Source organism: Octodon degus, unplaced genomic scaffold, assembly GCF_000260255.1.
Source record: "Octodon degus isolate 3935 unplaced genomic scaffold, OctDeg1.0 scaffold00047, whole genome shotgun sequence".
Taxonomy (NCBI): Eukaryota; Metazoa; Chordata; class Mammalia; order Rodentia; family Octodontidae; genus Octodon; species Octodon degus.
In genome coordinates, this window is record NW_004524623.1 from 5,275,276 (window position 1) to 5,289,239 (window position 13,964).

The 13,964-nt window shown below is 37.5% G+C and overlaps 1 protein-coding gene across 1 annotated transcript in view; it reads left to right on the top strand.

Annotated features, from left to right (window-relative positions):
* Positions 1 to 13,964, top strand: part of Rap1b (RAP1B, member of RAS oncogene family) — a 42,554-nt gene that overhangs the window by 401 nt on the left and 28,189 nt on the right. The window lies entirely within an intron of this gene.

Here is a 13,964-nt window from a genome sequence, read left to right on the forward strand (position 1 = left end):
AGGAGGCTCTGCCGCCGCCGCCGCGGGGGAACGGCGCGCTTTGCGGAAGGGGTCAAATGTCTGAAATATGGCGGAGGAAGTGAGAGCCCAGGACCCCCCCGCCCTCCCGCCCGCGGCTCCCGCGGGCCGCGGCCGCCGCCTCGTCCGCTCCCCGCCGCCCTCCGCCGACCGCCTCGGTCCCCTCCCAGGTGTGGGTGAAGTTAGAACGGAAACCAGAAAAGTTGTCCTTTGCGAAGATCTGGGTTCCCGACCGGCCCCGAGCCGGGGCGGGGAGCGTTCGGGGGAAACCACTCCCCGGCCTCCTGCGGGCTCGATCCTGACAGGGAAAAAGTTTGCCTGGAACGGGGCTGACTCGCTCCATTTGTTGCGGGAAGTGGCAGGAGGAAGGCAGCGGAGGGAGCCCCACCTAGTCTGGCAGCCACCGCCGTGTAGAGAAGAACTGTTCAGGGGCCTTTCTCTTCGTCAGCAAGAGGAAATCTTCTCTTGCAGAGAGCGAGAGGGGAAAAAAAAATCCAGGAAGTTTGTTCTCTTCTCTTTTTCGCCATTTCGATGTGTCTAATCCTAAAATTGGTTTAACAGCGCCATGAATTTTATCTGAAAGTACTCGTAGTGAACCAGGCCCTTTGGATTTCTTTTTTTTGGGGGGGTGCCTTTTGGAGAAAAGATCATCCTTGCGGTTTGAGCAGATGGTTTGCTTTTTCGTCGCTTGTCCTCATCCATGCTCTTCAATAGTTTAGGAAACATTTCGACCCCTGTAACTGCTGAATAGCTTGAGTAGAAGCACTTCTCTATCCCAGTAACGGGAAATCAGATTTTTACGGAGTAAAAAGTAGTTCGGTTCAGCTGGATTTTTGCTTTGGTGGTAGTATCTCATGTAGGGGGGTGTGTGTGTGTGTGTGTGTGTGTGTGTGTAGTATATCCAGCACTTCTACTTTGTAAAAATACCCATTTCGACCCTTTTTCAAACAATTAGAATGATGTTTGGTCTTACTCAAAAAGAGATGAACAAGAAGTAACCCAGAAAAGAGATGTTCATTTAACTTCAGACTCTTATCATTTTTTAAACGCTGATTCTTGAAATAGTACTTATTGAGTCATAATCGAGTCATAGGACTTATACGGGTCCGGAAGGGCCTATTTAGATCACCCCGTCCCACCCTGTCGTTTTATGGAGGAGGAAACTGAGGCTTAGAATAGATAAGATAACGACTTAGTGGGCTGCTGGCTTTTGGGACAGTAGTCTAGAAGAAGAAATAGGGACATTTTTATAGTGAGTTAACATCTTACAGAGATTATTAGTCCCATCGATGCCTCAAAAGTGGAGTACTTTAATCAAATCGTGTGGAATAACTACTTGGGTAATTTTATTCCCAGGTTTTAGGAGAGGAATACTCAGAAGATGAATTTTGTCTAAAGACAACCTTGAATGATCTTACTAGAGTCTATCCATGCTTTTTAATCTACATTGTATTCACTTGTACTTTCTTGTTTGATATTAACAATAAATTTTGAAGTATGCTTGAGAAAACACCAAAGTAAGTTGTTGAAACACATATATAGCCAGTTTGGTTTTAATGTGCCAGGTACCAAAATGCAGCTGGAGAACCCAATACTAAACTGACTTAGTTTTAGAATGTGGTATGGGGGATGAAATGATCACCATCTTTAGCTTTTCCCTCCCACCCCCTTGAAAGTCATCCTTCTATGACACCCATTCTTGTCTTCTGTTACAATTGTTATTATTTTTTTTAATGTAAACTCCAAGGACATGGTATGTTTGCTTTTTGTATGTCCCAAATTACTGGCATAGTGCCTTGCACACAGACAGTGCTGTTTAAATGAAAACACCATGAGGGTAGGGCCTTCATCCATTTCTTTCTCCATAGTATTCTTCATTCCTAGAACCCTCCCAGGACACATAGTGATGGTTCAGATTAAAGTGGTAAAAATCTAAGAGAATGCTGGCTATTAAGAGACACAAGCATTTTGAACTGGGAGGAGATTAAAAAAAAATCGAAGGGCCACAGGATCCAGCTTTAACTTTTCATGTTTTGCTTTATTGTGAAGACAATAAAATCTTGCTGTGTTCAAAAAAAATAAAGTGTTAAAATTAATAATGGTAATGAACTTATGAAGTGATTATGTTTGTAAAGAACAGTGTAATCTTTCAAAAAAATACCTCTCTTTTGCTTTTGGAATTGCTTTACAGATTGATTTTCACTTTTTCCCTCAATCTTTGACAGTGGAATTCGAGTTGTTTTTTTTTTAATTATTCTTATAAAAAGGAAAGTGAGTAAAGAACTACTATATATGGAGAGTCTAGTAAGATGAAATAATCCCTTTTTTGGGGGTGGGAACAGAGTCTGTTAAGTAATTCAGACTGGCCTTGAGCTCACTTTTCAGCTCAGGCTGGTCTCCAGCTAACAATGAACCTCCTGCCTCAGCCTCCCAAGTACTGGGATTACAGATGTGTGCCACCATGCCCAGCAGTATTTTTTTTTTTTTTTTTGTGGAACCGGGGATTGAACTCAGGCCATTTCACTTGCCAGGAAAGTGCTTATTCCACTGAGCCACTTCCCTGGCCGAGTATTTTTTTTTTTAAAAACTAACCTACATGTATATAATGGTCTTTCAAGTCTACTTTCCTGTATAATTCAAAATTGATGGGTGGCTATACAAAGATAAGGCCTGTGATAGCTAAGTGTACATGTGTTGTCTTAAATGTAAAGTCTAAAAGTTAGATGAAAAGCTCACATGTAGGATTTTTTTGCCTTTTGTTTAAATAATTGATAAGTAGGGCCGGGGAGATAGCTTGTAGAATAAGCACTTGCCTGGCAAGCACAGGGACCTGAGTTCAATCCCCAGTACCGCGTTAAAAAAAAAAAGAAAAAGAAAAAAATTAATAGATATTTGTTGAGGGAATAAAATTAATCTGCAAAATTTAATCTGATACCAGAAATTTAGATCTTACAAAGATATTGCCTCCAAAAATAATAGTTTACGTGAGTAATTTTATGATTCAATGTCAGAGAGATCTTACTGATCTTCATGAATCATTTGCTTGACATAAAATAATGTGTTCTTGTTTGTGCCTCTGTTGATAAAAAGAGTATTGATTGTAGTTGTTTTTTTTTAATGTAGATTTGACTGGGACTATGGATAGTTTATGAACTAAATATTCAAAAGCTGATTCTTCAACATGAATGGTATCACATGTTCACTAAAGAAAAGCTTGAGAGCCAGGAATGGTGATTATACTTCCAGTACTAGTGCCGGAAGGCTGAGGCAGACAAATCACAAGTAGCCTGAGGCCAACCTGGATTTAGTTACCCAGTGAGTTCCAAGCCAGTCTGAAGTATCAATACTCTGTCTCAAAAAAGATAAAGACTTGATGAAATTTGCAATTGAGCTATTTGACACTTTAAATGTATGCTTTTGTCCTCCCCACTTTTTGACTTGTTTCTTTGAGAGAGGGTCTTTCTATAGGGTCTTGCCTCAGCTTCAGAAGTGCTGGGGTTACAGGCAAGTCCCACCATGCCAGCCACAGCCATTCCTTACATTTTTAAAGTTTATGTAAGCTTGGAGATTATGCTTCAGTTTTTACTCTTTATGTTATTCAAGTTGAACTTTTTAGATAGAATAATTTAAGAAATAGACATCTTAATGAATACCATGATTTACTTTAACATTGGACAAAATTTTTAATTCATTATGTAAACAAGAGTGGTGTACTGTTTTATGCTGAAAACTTGTGTCATAGATATTTTGCATTGGTATTTAAAGGTATTAATTACCATCTGAGCACATCAGTCTTTTATTCTTTGGAAATCCCATGAACAAAGTGGAATCATTAGATACAAAGAATAGAATGAATTTATCTGTTTATGGGAAAACTGACCTGCTAGATAATATGTTACACTTCCATATCAGTAGAGCACTGACCTAAAAGTAACCCTTTTAGGCATAAAGTTTCTATTTTAAATGTAAAAGTTTTCAGGAACTTTTATGATGCCTTAAATCAGATTTAAAACTTTCCCACTAACAAAAATATCCCTTACTTTCTGTACTTCATAAACTGCTTTGCTTGTTTCAAAATTTTAAAAGCTCCCCCCCCCATCTGTAGTGGATCAAAACATTTTAAATTGTTTCCATGAAGTTTTTAAAAGTTATAAAAAGGGGTTGCTGAGTAGCATAGTTGTAGAGTTCTTGCCTACCATTCACAGGGTCCTGGGTGTAAGCACCACACACGAATAAAGACAACTCTAAAGAAGTGAAGGGGGGGTGCCATGCTTAAAATAACATTTCAATTACTTCTCTACAGTAAAAATGCTTGCAGCACGAATTGCAGAATTTCATCTGGTTCGTATTATCCAGAAGGACAGTATTTTAAAATATCACTGCTTAAAATTGATTGTATATAAAATAGTGCTCTAACCATGAAGAGAAACTAATGTTCTGAATGTAAATTTTACATTTAACTGATTACTAAAGCTTAATCTTTACTAATTATACTATTTTATACTTTTATTTTGCTATTTTATACAGGTCAGTGAGACCTTTTTCAATTTAAAATGGATTAGGCTGCCATGAGATAGCATGTCAAATGATCTTTGGGGGAGATTAAATGTCTTTAACTATGTAGAACTAGATGAATAGAGATGGTTAAAGCAAGGGAGTATCCATTAAAATACCACGGAATTTAAAATGCCATAGTTTTTCTATAATTACTCTTAAATGTATTTCATTAAACATGTATACTTAGTAAAAGATTTACTCTCCTTTAACTTAAGTAACTTTGTTTTGAAAATATACTGGGAACTGATTCTATTTCCATTGGTAGATTACTTCTGCCTCCTGTTTTTCTCCTCTTGCCTTGTGGGAAGTAGGAAAAACGATGAAAGCAAATGTTTTATCCTTTTGGGGGGGCAGGGGTGATGCTATGAATTGAACCCAGGCAGGGCCTCATGTATTCTCGGCAAACCACTCTACTGTTGAACTATATCCCCATTCCTATTTCGTCCATTTAATAGTAATTTTGAGGGAAACCTTGTGGAGAGCAAATGGAGAGTAGTAGGCACAATAAAATTCTAATTGTCTGTGTCTTCTCAAATTTAATCTTCTTACACTTGCTTTGGTGGCACATGCCTGTAATCCCAGCAAGGCTGTGGCAGGAATATCACAGCAAGTTCAAGGCTAACCTGGGTTACATAGTGAGTTCAAGGCTAGTCTGAACTACAGTTGCAAGATACTGTCTCAGAAAATAAATGTCAAGTTTATTCAGCTTTTATTATTATTTTTTCTTACGTATTTAGTACAGAGTATCACTTAAACAGCTCAGACTTGTAGTGATCCTCCTGTTTCAGCCTCCCCATGGCTGGGATTACAGATGTGTGCCACCACACCTGGTCTTGGTAGCCAGCTCAGCATGTGGTACCAGGTATCAAACCCAGGTTCATGCACTTGCCTAGGCAGGTGCTTAGACTACTCTTGCCGACCCATCTCTGCAGCTCTATTCAGCTTTTTTGTTTACCTTGTATCTTTAAGTTAGAGTGAGTATGAAATCCTATTAGTATATTATGTTAACAATTGAGGTTGTAGTTTTATTCTGTGTGGGGAGCGTGGTACTAGGGATTAAATTTGGGCTTTGCATTTACCTGCAGTCAGAGCCTTTGTTATTTTATTTATTCATGTGCTCATTTTTTGGGGGGTGTCTTACTAAGTTGCCCAGACTGGGCTGAAATTTATGATCCTCCTGCCTTAGCTTTCCAGAGAGCTGGGGTTACTGGCATGCGCCATCATGATCAGCTGCTTCTAAAATGTTAAAAGGGAAAGTTCAATAACAGTTGCAAACTGAGGAACCCTTGTGAAATCTTGAGTTCTATACTGTATATATAAAAAAGATGGATAAGGATGAAGTATGTGATACATGTCTTTTTTCACTGCTCTTGAAATTACTGATATACAGACTGCATTGATAAAGTTAACTGCGTTTTCAAGTGTCTTCAAATGTTTAGAATATAGAAAAATGTAAAAAGAAAATTAGTATCACCTGTAATTTCACCACTATGTTGGTGTTTTTAGGCAAAATGAATACTTCCTTTGATGCTTCCCTACCTTCTTGCCTCCTTGATAATGATGGAGTTGCTGAGGATTAAGTAAGAGTATTATAAATGTTTCAGAAATGACCAAAGACTATACTAACATAGCATTACTTCTTGTTCTTTAAAGCTTTTATTCTCCTGTAACAGTGATTGTGAACTTTTTAGAGCTTTTAATGATAACCGACCACACAGCATGTGTGCCCCCACTGTCCTGTGAGCACAGGGCCTGGAGAAGGACTAAGGAGAGTAGCCTGTGGGTTTTTTGACCAGTTTTAAAAATGAACTGTCCAGATCAGTGATTTTCAATATATGATCCAAGGAATCTAGAGATCCCATAGATATTTTCAGGGAGGCTCCAAATACAAAACTAATTTTATAGTAATATGGAGATGTTCCTGTTTTGCACTGTGTTGACATTTGTACCTGTGGCCCAGAAATAGTGGTGCCTTAGAATCAGACGAGAGCACTACGCTGTTCGGGTGCTCACTGCTGTGCACTTGCAATTAAAAAGGGAAAAGGTTTTGCCTAAGTGCTGTACATGAAGAAGTTAAAAGAAAGATTTTAAATTAAATCTTTACTTTTGTACACATCTTTTTAATGTACTGTGTTAAAATAAGTATGCTTAAAACATTTTTGTCGTATACTATCTAGTCATCTCTAGGAAAAAGTATTTGTGTGATTGATTCTTGCAAGCTGAACCATCCACATTTTTATGAAACAGCATTTTTACTTAATTTTTTACCATGTTAATGATAAACTGATTATTCCGACTTGGATGTTAGAATGACATTTTTAAGGAAAATACTGACAAAAAGTTGTAGTTTTTACACAAAAGTTAGAAAGCTTGTATCAGTCAGTCATTGGGTCCTTGACAATTACCCAGTATTTGAAAGATTTTGCTGATATTAAGGTACATTTAAAAAATAATGTTTAATGAAACGTCATTGCTTGAAAATCTGCATAATTTTTTTTAACTTTTCTTTTTTTTTTAACAAGGTCTAGCTATGCAGCTCAGATATCTAGTGATTCTTCTGTTGACAGACGTGTGCCTGGGGGAGGGGACATGTGGTATTGGGGATCAAACCTGGGTCCTTGTGCTTGCCAGGGAGGCATTTAAGACCATTGAGCTGTGAGTTAATATTTTCCAAAGGACCAACGCATGATGTTACAAAATCATGCAAGAGTAAGAATTCCTTGCAAAGTGCTAGCTAGACCAGTGGATGTTACTATTACAGAGAACATGAAGCTTAGTGAGGTTTCCCATTCCACATTACAACCACTTGCTCAGTTTTAATGTCATCAAGCAAAATTATCCACATTTATCTAAAAAGGCTGGTCAGATACTGATTTGTTCAATGTCTTTTTTGTTTTGTATTATGCCTTATTCTGCTATGCTCCTGTGTGAGCCTCCCACATGCTGGGATTAGAGGTATGTGCCATCATCACACCTGGCTAGTGTTGTTTTCATTGCCACTGGCCGTTATTTATGTAGTTTGAGTTGCTAGCTGAACAAATTGAGAGCAATATCTTTTACCTTTTTTATACTTGTGGGGTTATTTGTTTGTTTCCTTTATAAGCCCTGTCAAAGACAAGACAAGATTTGAGTGTTTAAAACAGTGAAATCAATGTCAATAATTTTCTTTGACTTGAAAATTTTGTGTGTCTCCCTCAAATAAATGCTTTTTTAAGACACCTTCAGAATGATGTAAAACAGCACCAGACATGGTGGGACACACATATAACAGGAGATTGGCAGAAGAATTGAAAGTTTGAGGTCAGACTAAGATAAATAGCAAATTCCTGGCTAAACTGTGTAAGAGGACCGTATCTCAAAAAAGAACAAAAATTGCCTACCTGTACTACAAAGTAAGTTCAAGACCAGCCTGAAACTGCATAGTGAAATTGTTTCAAAAAGACCAAAGAAAAAGAAAGGAAATTAGCACTGCTTGTTAAAGAACTATTTTTATAAACTGCATGTCATAAAGCACCTTCAAAGTTTGAAGATTTTTAGGCTAACCTGTATTTTGATTAACCAGTTTCAAATTATGAAAATGGTAACCATGGGTGGATTACAGTGCTCTTTCCTGAAAGTTTATTGGTTGGATTTTGTTTGTTTGTTTGTTTGTTTTTTTAAGAGAAGATAGGTATGTTTTGTGGTAAAGAATATTGAATTTGAAACACCGCTGTTGGAAAGCACAGGGTTTAATGCCAGGGGAGAGAAAAGTAATGGTTTAGAGAAAAGGTATGAAGTGCTAACTTCAGGGGTGGATGGATGAAGCATTATACAACTTCTGCCTAATACTGTAGTGAGGGAAGGAAGTTGAAGGAAGCTTTATTGTTCCCTATATTACTAATTAACTGTTCAGCTATTCCCCTAGCAGTTTTGAACTAGGGAACATACTGATTATAGTTTATGTGCAGGACATCCAAATTAGCCACAAGTTTGCCATTGGTCATTATTTATGTAGTTTGAGTTATTAGCTGAACAAATTGAGAGCAGTATCTTTTAGCTTTTTTTATACTTGGGTTGTTTGTTTCCTTTATGAGCCCTGTCAATGAGAAGACAAGACTTGAGTGTTTAAGAACAGAAAAGCGTTGATATTTCCCTGTTGTTAGACAAGTGGTGATGATGACAGTAAGCAATGAAGAGGTGGAAGGGCAGGAAGTAGAACAGAAAGCAGAGTGAGGATGGTGATTAAGAGGTTTGAATGATTGGGGCCTCTGTTACCAGCTAGTCCTTCACAGTGGGTTCAACAGGAATGATAAACCCCACTTTGAAAAGCACTTGTGATGCTTGATTGATAGATCTTATCTACTAGAGGGGTGTGTGTAGAGGATAAATTGGCATTTTAGAGATTGTGGTCTTCAAGTTTTATCACTAAACACTTTGAGTTGACAGTATTATTGCTATTTCTGCTCTTCAGAAATCTCCAAGTGCTCAAATAAGACATTTATTTCATTATCCTAAGTTTTTTAAGCAGATTCCTTTGGACATAAGAATTAATCTAAGAGACTATGCACTTAAAAAATAGATATGGTAGTATTTGACCTTTGTTTGTACTCCATATCTTAAATAGCATGGTTTAGTGATGATTAACACTGACAGTGAAGACTTTGGTTTCAGATTTTTTTCTGTCATCTACAGAAAAATCTGTCATTTCTCTACAGTTATCTTTATGTAGAGAAAGTTTGGCTAAATGACTGTTTAAGGCCTTTTTAAAATGTCAAGTGTTAAGGCTGACCAAATAGCTCAGTGGACTAAATGCCTGCAAGCAGACCCACAGGCCGAGGGTTCGATCCCCAGGACTGCCATGCCAGCCCTCTCTCCCCCCGGGGGCTTGCTGAGATGGCACTTGAGACTGGGCTTGGTGCCCCATGTCTGTAATCCCAGCGTTTGGGAGGCTGTAAACAGGCAGATTACTAAAAGTCTTGGGATCACTAAGAGTCCTCCTTTCTTGTAGTGAGACCCTGAACACCCTGTAGACCCTTCCCTAAACTACAAAATAAAAAGTCAAATGTTTTAGAATACTATCCTTGTTTATGGCAGTCATCTCTTTAGGTTTCTAAGGAATTTCCAGTCTTCCCCCATATCAGTCTCTATCTAGAAGACCTGGGCAAGTCTTTTAAAATGTAAGTCAGATCGTGTGATGCCCCTCTGGCCCCAGTTTTTGCCCCTTTGGTTTAAAATAAAAAACAGTTCCTTATCGTGGCCTACATAACCTGCACAGTCTAGTCCCTGCTTACCTCACAATTTGATCTCTTTTTCCATTGATGGGCTGGGGAGATAGCTGAGCAGTTTCAAAACAAGCCCCTGCCTGGCAAGTGCAGGGTCCTGAATTCAATCCCCAGCACCAAAAAAAATCAGTTGTTCACTAAACTGTAGCCATAACCACCCCCCATGTCACCCCACCCCATTCAAGTCTTTTGAGCATGCCATGCAAGCAGGCTCTAGTGCTGTACCACTGAGCTTACACCCATGGTTTCCACAGAATGCTGTACTTTCTCATCTTGGCCCAATAATCCCTGTGCCACCTTGGAAGTCTGGCATTTGCTCCTTTGTTTGGGACACTTTTTTTTTTTTCAAACAGCTGTCTGCAATTCTGCCTTAGTCTCAACATTACTTAGATCTTAGCTCAAATGTCTTATAGAGCAGTTTTTCTGATCACCTTCTTTCTGTAAAGGAGCATCACTCATTATTGCCTTTGTAGTAGTTCTGTTTATTCAATCATTTATCTCTTTCCTTTCTCAAACTAGTTTAGGAAAACAGGAAGTGACATATACCATGTCACTTCACCACTATCTCAAATGATTAATCTAGTAGTTGGCATATACTCAAAAGCTTTTAATTGAAAATGTATAAAGTATATAGTGGTTTGACCTTATCAGTTCTCATCATGTTTCTTAGACTAATTTTTTGAGGTTATGTCCAATTGTAGTTACTCCTGTAACATCACTGCATGTTAGCGAGAGTTAGGATTGAGTTAAGTAATTAAGCCAGCATGGTAATGTATGCTTGTAAATCTGACACTGACGAGGCTTAGACAGGAGGATCTCTGAGTTCAAGGTCTGCCTCAACTCCATAGCAAGACCCACCTCAAAAAAGAAGAATTTCTATGAGAAGTGATTCTGAAATGGGTTGGAAAGTCTGTTCATTAATATGTGCCTTTGGGGAAAGATGTAAAGGTCTGAAAATACTACTTATGCCAATTAGAAACAGTATGCCAGGAAATTCTTTTTGAACTGACACAGGAAGCAGTGCACTGCTGAAGCTGAGCACTTAAAGGCTAGAACCACCTAGTGCTATAGTTGTAGAGCCCAGTTAAATGCTTGGAAATAGTGAATGTTCGTCTTTGTATATTCGTGCCTAGCAAATGTGTATTTGTGCCTAGCGAATGGTGTTTTTAAAATATGTTTAAGGGCCGGGGAGACAAGACAGCTCAATAGAATAAGTGCTTGCCTGGCAAGCACAATCCCCAGTTCTGCCCAAATAAATAAATAAATAAATAAATAAAATTTTTAAAAAATATATTTAAATAGTGAAAGCAGTTATTTTAATCAGTTTCTTGATTTTAAAAGTCTTATAAGATACAATGCATTGAAACTGTCTCATTGCTGTTTATCAATAAAACTTTGAAAAAAAAATTGAGAAATACATAAAATAAAAAATAAAAAAGATTTGGAAAAAAGATTTGGGCTGGGTGTGGTGGTACATCCCCATAGTCCCAGTTATTCTGGAGGCTGAGGTAGGAGGAGGCTAAATTTGAGGCCTTGGGCCACTTAATGAGACCTTGTCTGAAAATGAAGTAAATAAAATAAAAGGTCTGCAGGCGTAGTTCAGTCGCAGAGCCCTTGCTCAGCATGCCCAAGACCCTGGGTACCATCGTTAGTATCACAAAAAAATAAAAATCTAAAAAGCCAAGATTGGGATCCTATGTCAATTTGCGTCTTGGTTTTCCCATAAAATAGATTGTGAGCCTGTTCAGTACCGCTGATTTTGATTTAAAAGAAAAAGTTTTCATGGCCCCATAACATTTTATCATACAGCTGTCTAGTGATTTGTTTAGTGATTTCTCCTCATCTGATCCTATCCCTGTATTATGTACATGATGTGTGTTGCATGTGCACTGAACTACTTTTCTGAAAGATCTGTTTTTGCCAAGGGAATATTTAAATGACCATAGACATATTTAACTTTCAACAATTCGTTCAGTGTTATTTCAATATATTCCCTAAATCAGTACTCTTATTACTGTCGTTCCATGTTGTTCATATGTATATGAAATAAATTTCAAAGTAAAGAGAAAAAAAAAAAGATACAATGCAGTTTTGATCAGTTGATAAAGTATCTGGGAATTACACATATAATTGTAAAATAGAATAGATTTGTAATATTATGGAATGGGACTAGGACACAATTTATATTTAAACACTTTAATGGAACCACTTGGTAGTAGTGACAAGGTAGAAAAGAAGAGCTTGGAGGCTACTTTGTGTGTGTGTATGTGTGTGTGTGTTTTCCTTTTGTTGTGGTGGTGTAGTGGTGGTTATCTTCTCACCATGATGTTTAAGCTAGACTTGAACTCACTGTGTAGCCGATGCTGGCCTTGAACTCACAGTGATCTTCCTGCTTCAACCTCCTGAGTGCTGGATTATAGGCATACACTACCACACCACATTGAACAGGCTACTTTGAAACTCAGTTGATCACAGGAAGTGCTGTCCACTTTCTGTATTTTTCCCATATGCTTATTGTAGCAGACTAATTAACACCCAAACTTTCATTTGCCTTTATACATTCATTTGGTACATATACATTAGTGAACTACCCTTTTTTGCTTACTAAGTTACTTGAGTAAGTATACATTATTTATGTATGAAAGTCAAATGTGATACACACTATTTAAAGCTTCCGGTTGAAGTGTGGTGTGCCTTTTATGTTTCTACATAGTCTTTATTTTACTAGATACTGGACACATCTTGGAAGAAAATGAAGTATATAGAATATAAAAAAAGTATTAGTCAAAAACAACCTTGTAACAATTAAGCCAGTAAGCAGCTGTCACAAATTGTTGCTTAGAGATATTAAAATTATTAAAAGAAAATTATGGGAAGTGCTCGTGCTCCCACTTTATTGCTTTGGTTAATATTTTTCCTCTGGGGGGAAAAATTTTTCCTCTGAACTTCCAGAAGATTTGCTAGGGAATTTTCCATTAGGAATATTCTGGTCCTAAAGTTTCCTTCAGAAGGCATAATCATGCAGATTATGAATTTATAATCTAAAATCAAAACATTCTTCCAGCTGCCTAATGCATTTGGGGGCAATCATATTAAGCATGTCATTTAATCCTAGATAAGTTAATAAAATACTTTCATGACTGTTTCCTCATAGAAGACACTAAAGTATTTTTGAATTCACTGAATATAGACTATAAAAATTAAAAACTTATGTATCTTTGTGTACAGTAAAAGCTAGGTATTTTTATATTAAATATTTGTGAATGCCAGGTGTGGTAGTATGCCCCTATAATCCAAGCACTCATGAAACTGAGGCAGGAGGATCACTGCAAGTTTGAGGCCCGCCTATGCTACATAGTGGGTTAGTTCAAGGCCAGCCTGGACTACATAATGAAACCTTGTCTCAAAAAACAAGCAAATATTTGGGATGCTTCTGTATTCATAAAAATAAATATTTGAAATGTTTCTATAGTCATAGAAATGAGTGATTTGTTCTGGCATCCTTACCTTTGTCTACTTGTATTCGAGTGCTTTTTAGGGGGGTACTGGGAAACAAACTGAGATGTGCCACCGAGTTACATCCCCAGCCTTCCAATATCTTATGACCCTGCCTCACATGTTGTAAACTGCATTTAGTATTTGCTTTAAATATATGCAAGCAGATTCCTTTCACTAATAGGGATCTCTCTAATTCTGCAACTTGTTCAGCAAACAGTAAGTGCCTTTGATGGTAACATTAAGTTCTGTACATCGAGAACTATCTTGGCAATGAATATCACATAGATTGTAGGCCATAAAATACTTAGTTTTAACTGAGCTTTTTGTTGTTTATTCTTTCAATGTACTTGGAAAGACCCAAAGCAGTTTTTTACAAGAAAAAAAAAAAAAATGACTTGCTCATCTATCATCCAATACATGTAAGAACTTAAGCTACTACCCCGTGACATTCTAATAGCATAACTAAAAGTAACCTCAGTACACTGTAGATATCAGATGCTATGTTATTAGCACTAACATCTTGTTATGAAAAATAGCCTAAGATGTGTGAATCTGACATCTAAACTGGCTGGAGATAGTAGGCCTTTCAGTGTTACCAAATCTACATTACCAGTTGTCTTAAGTATACAT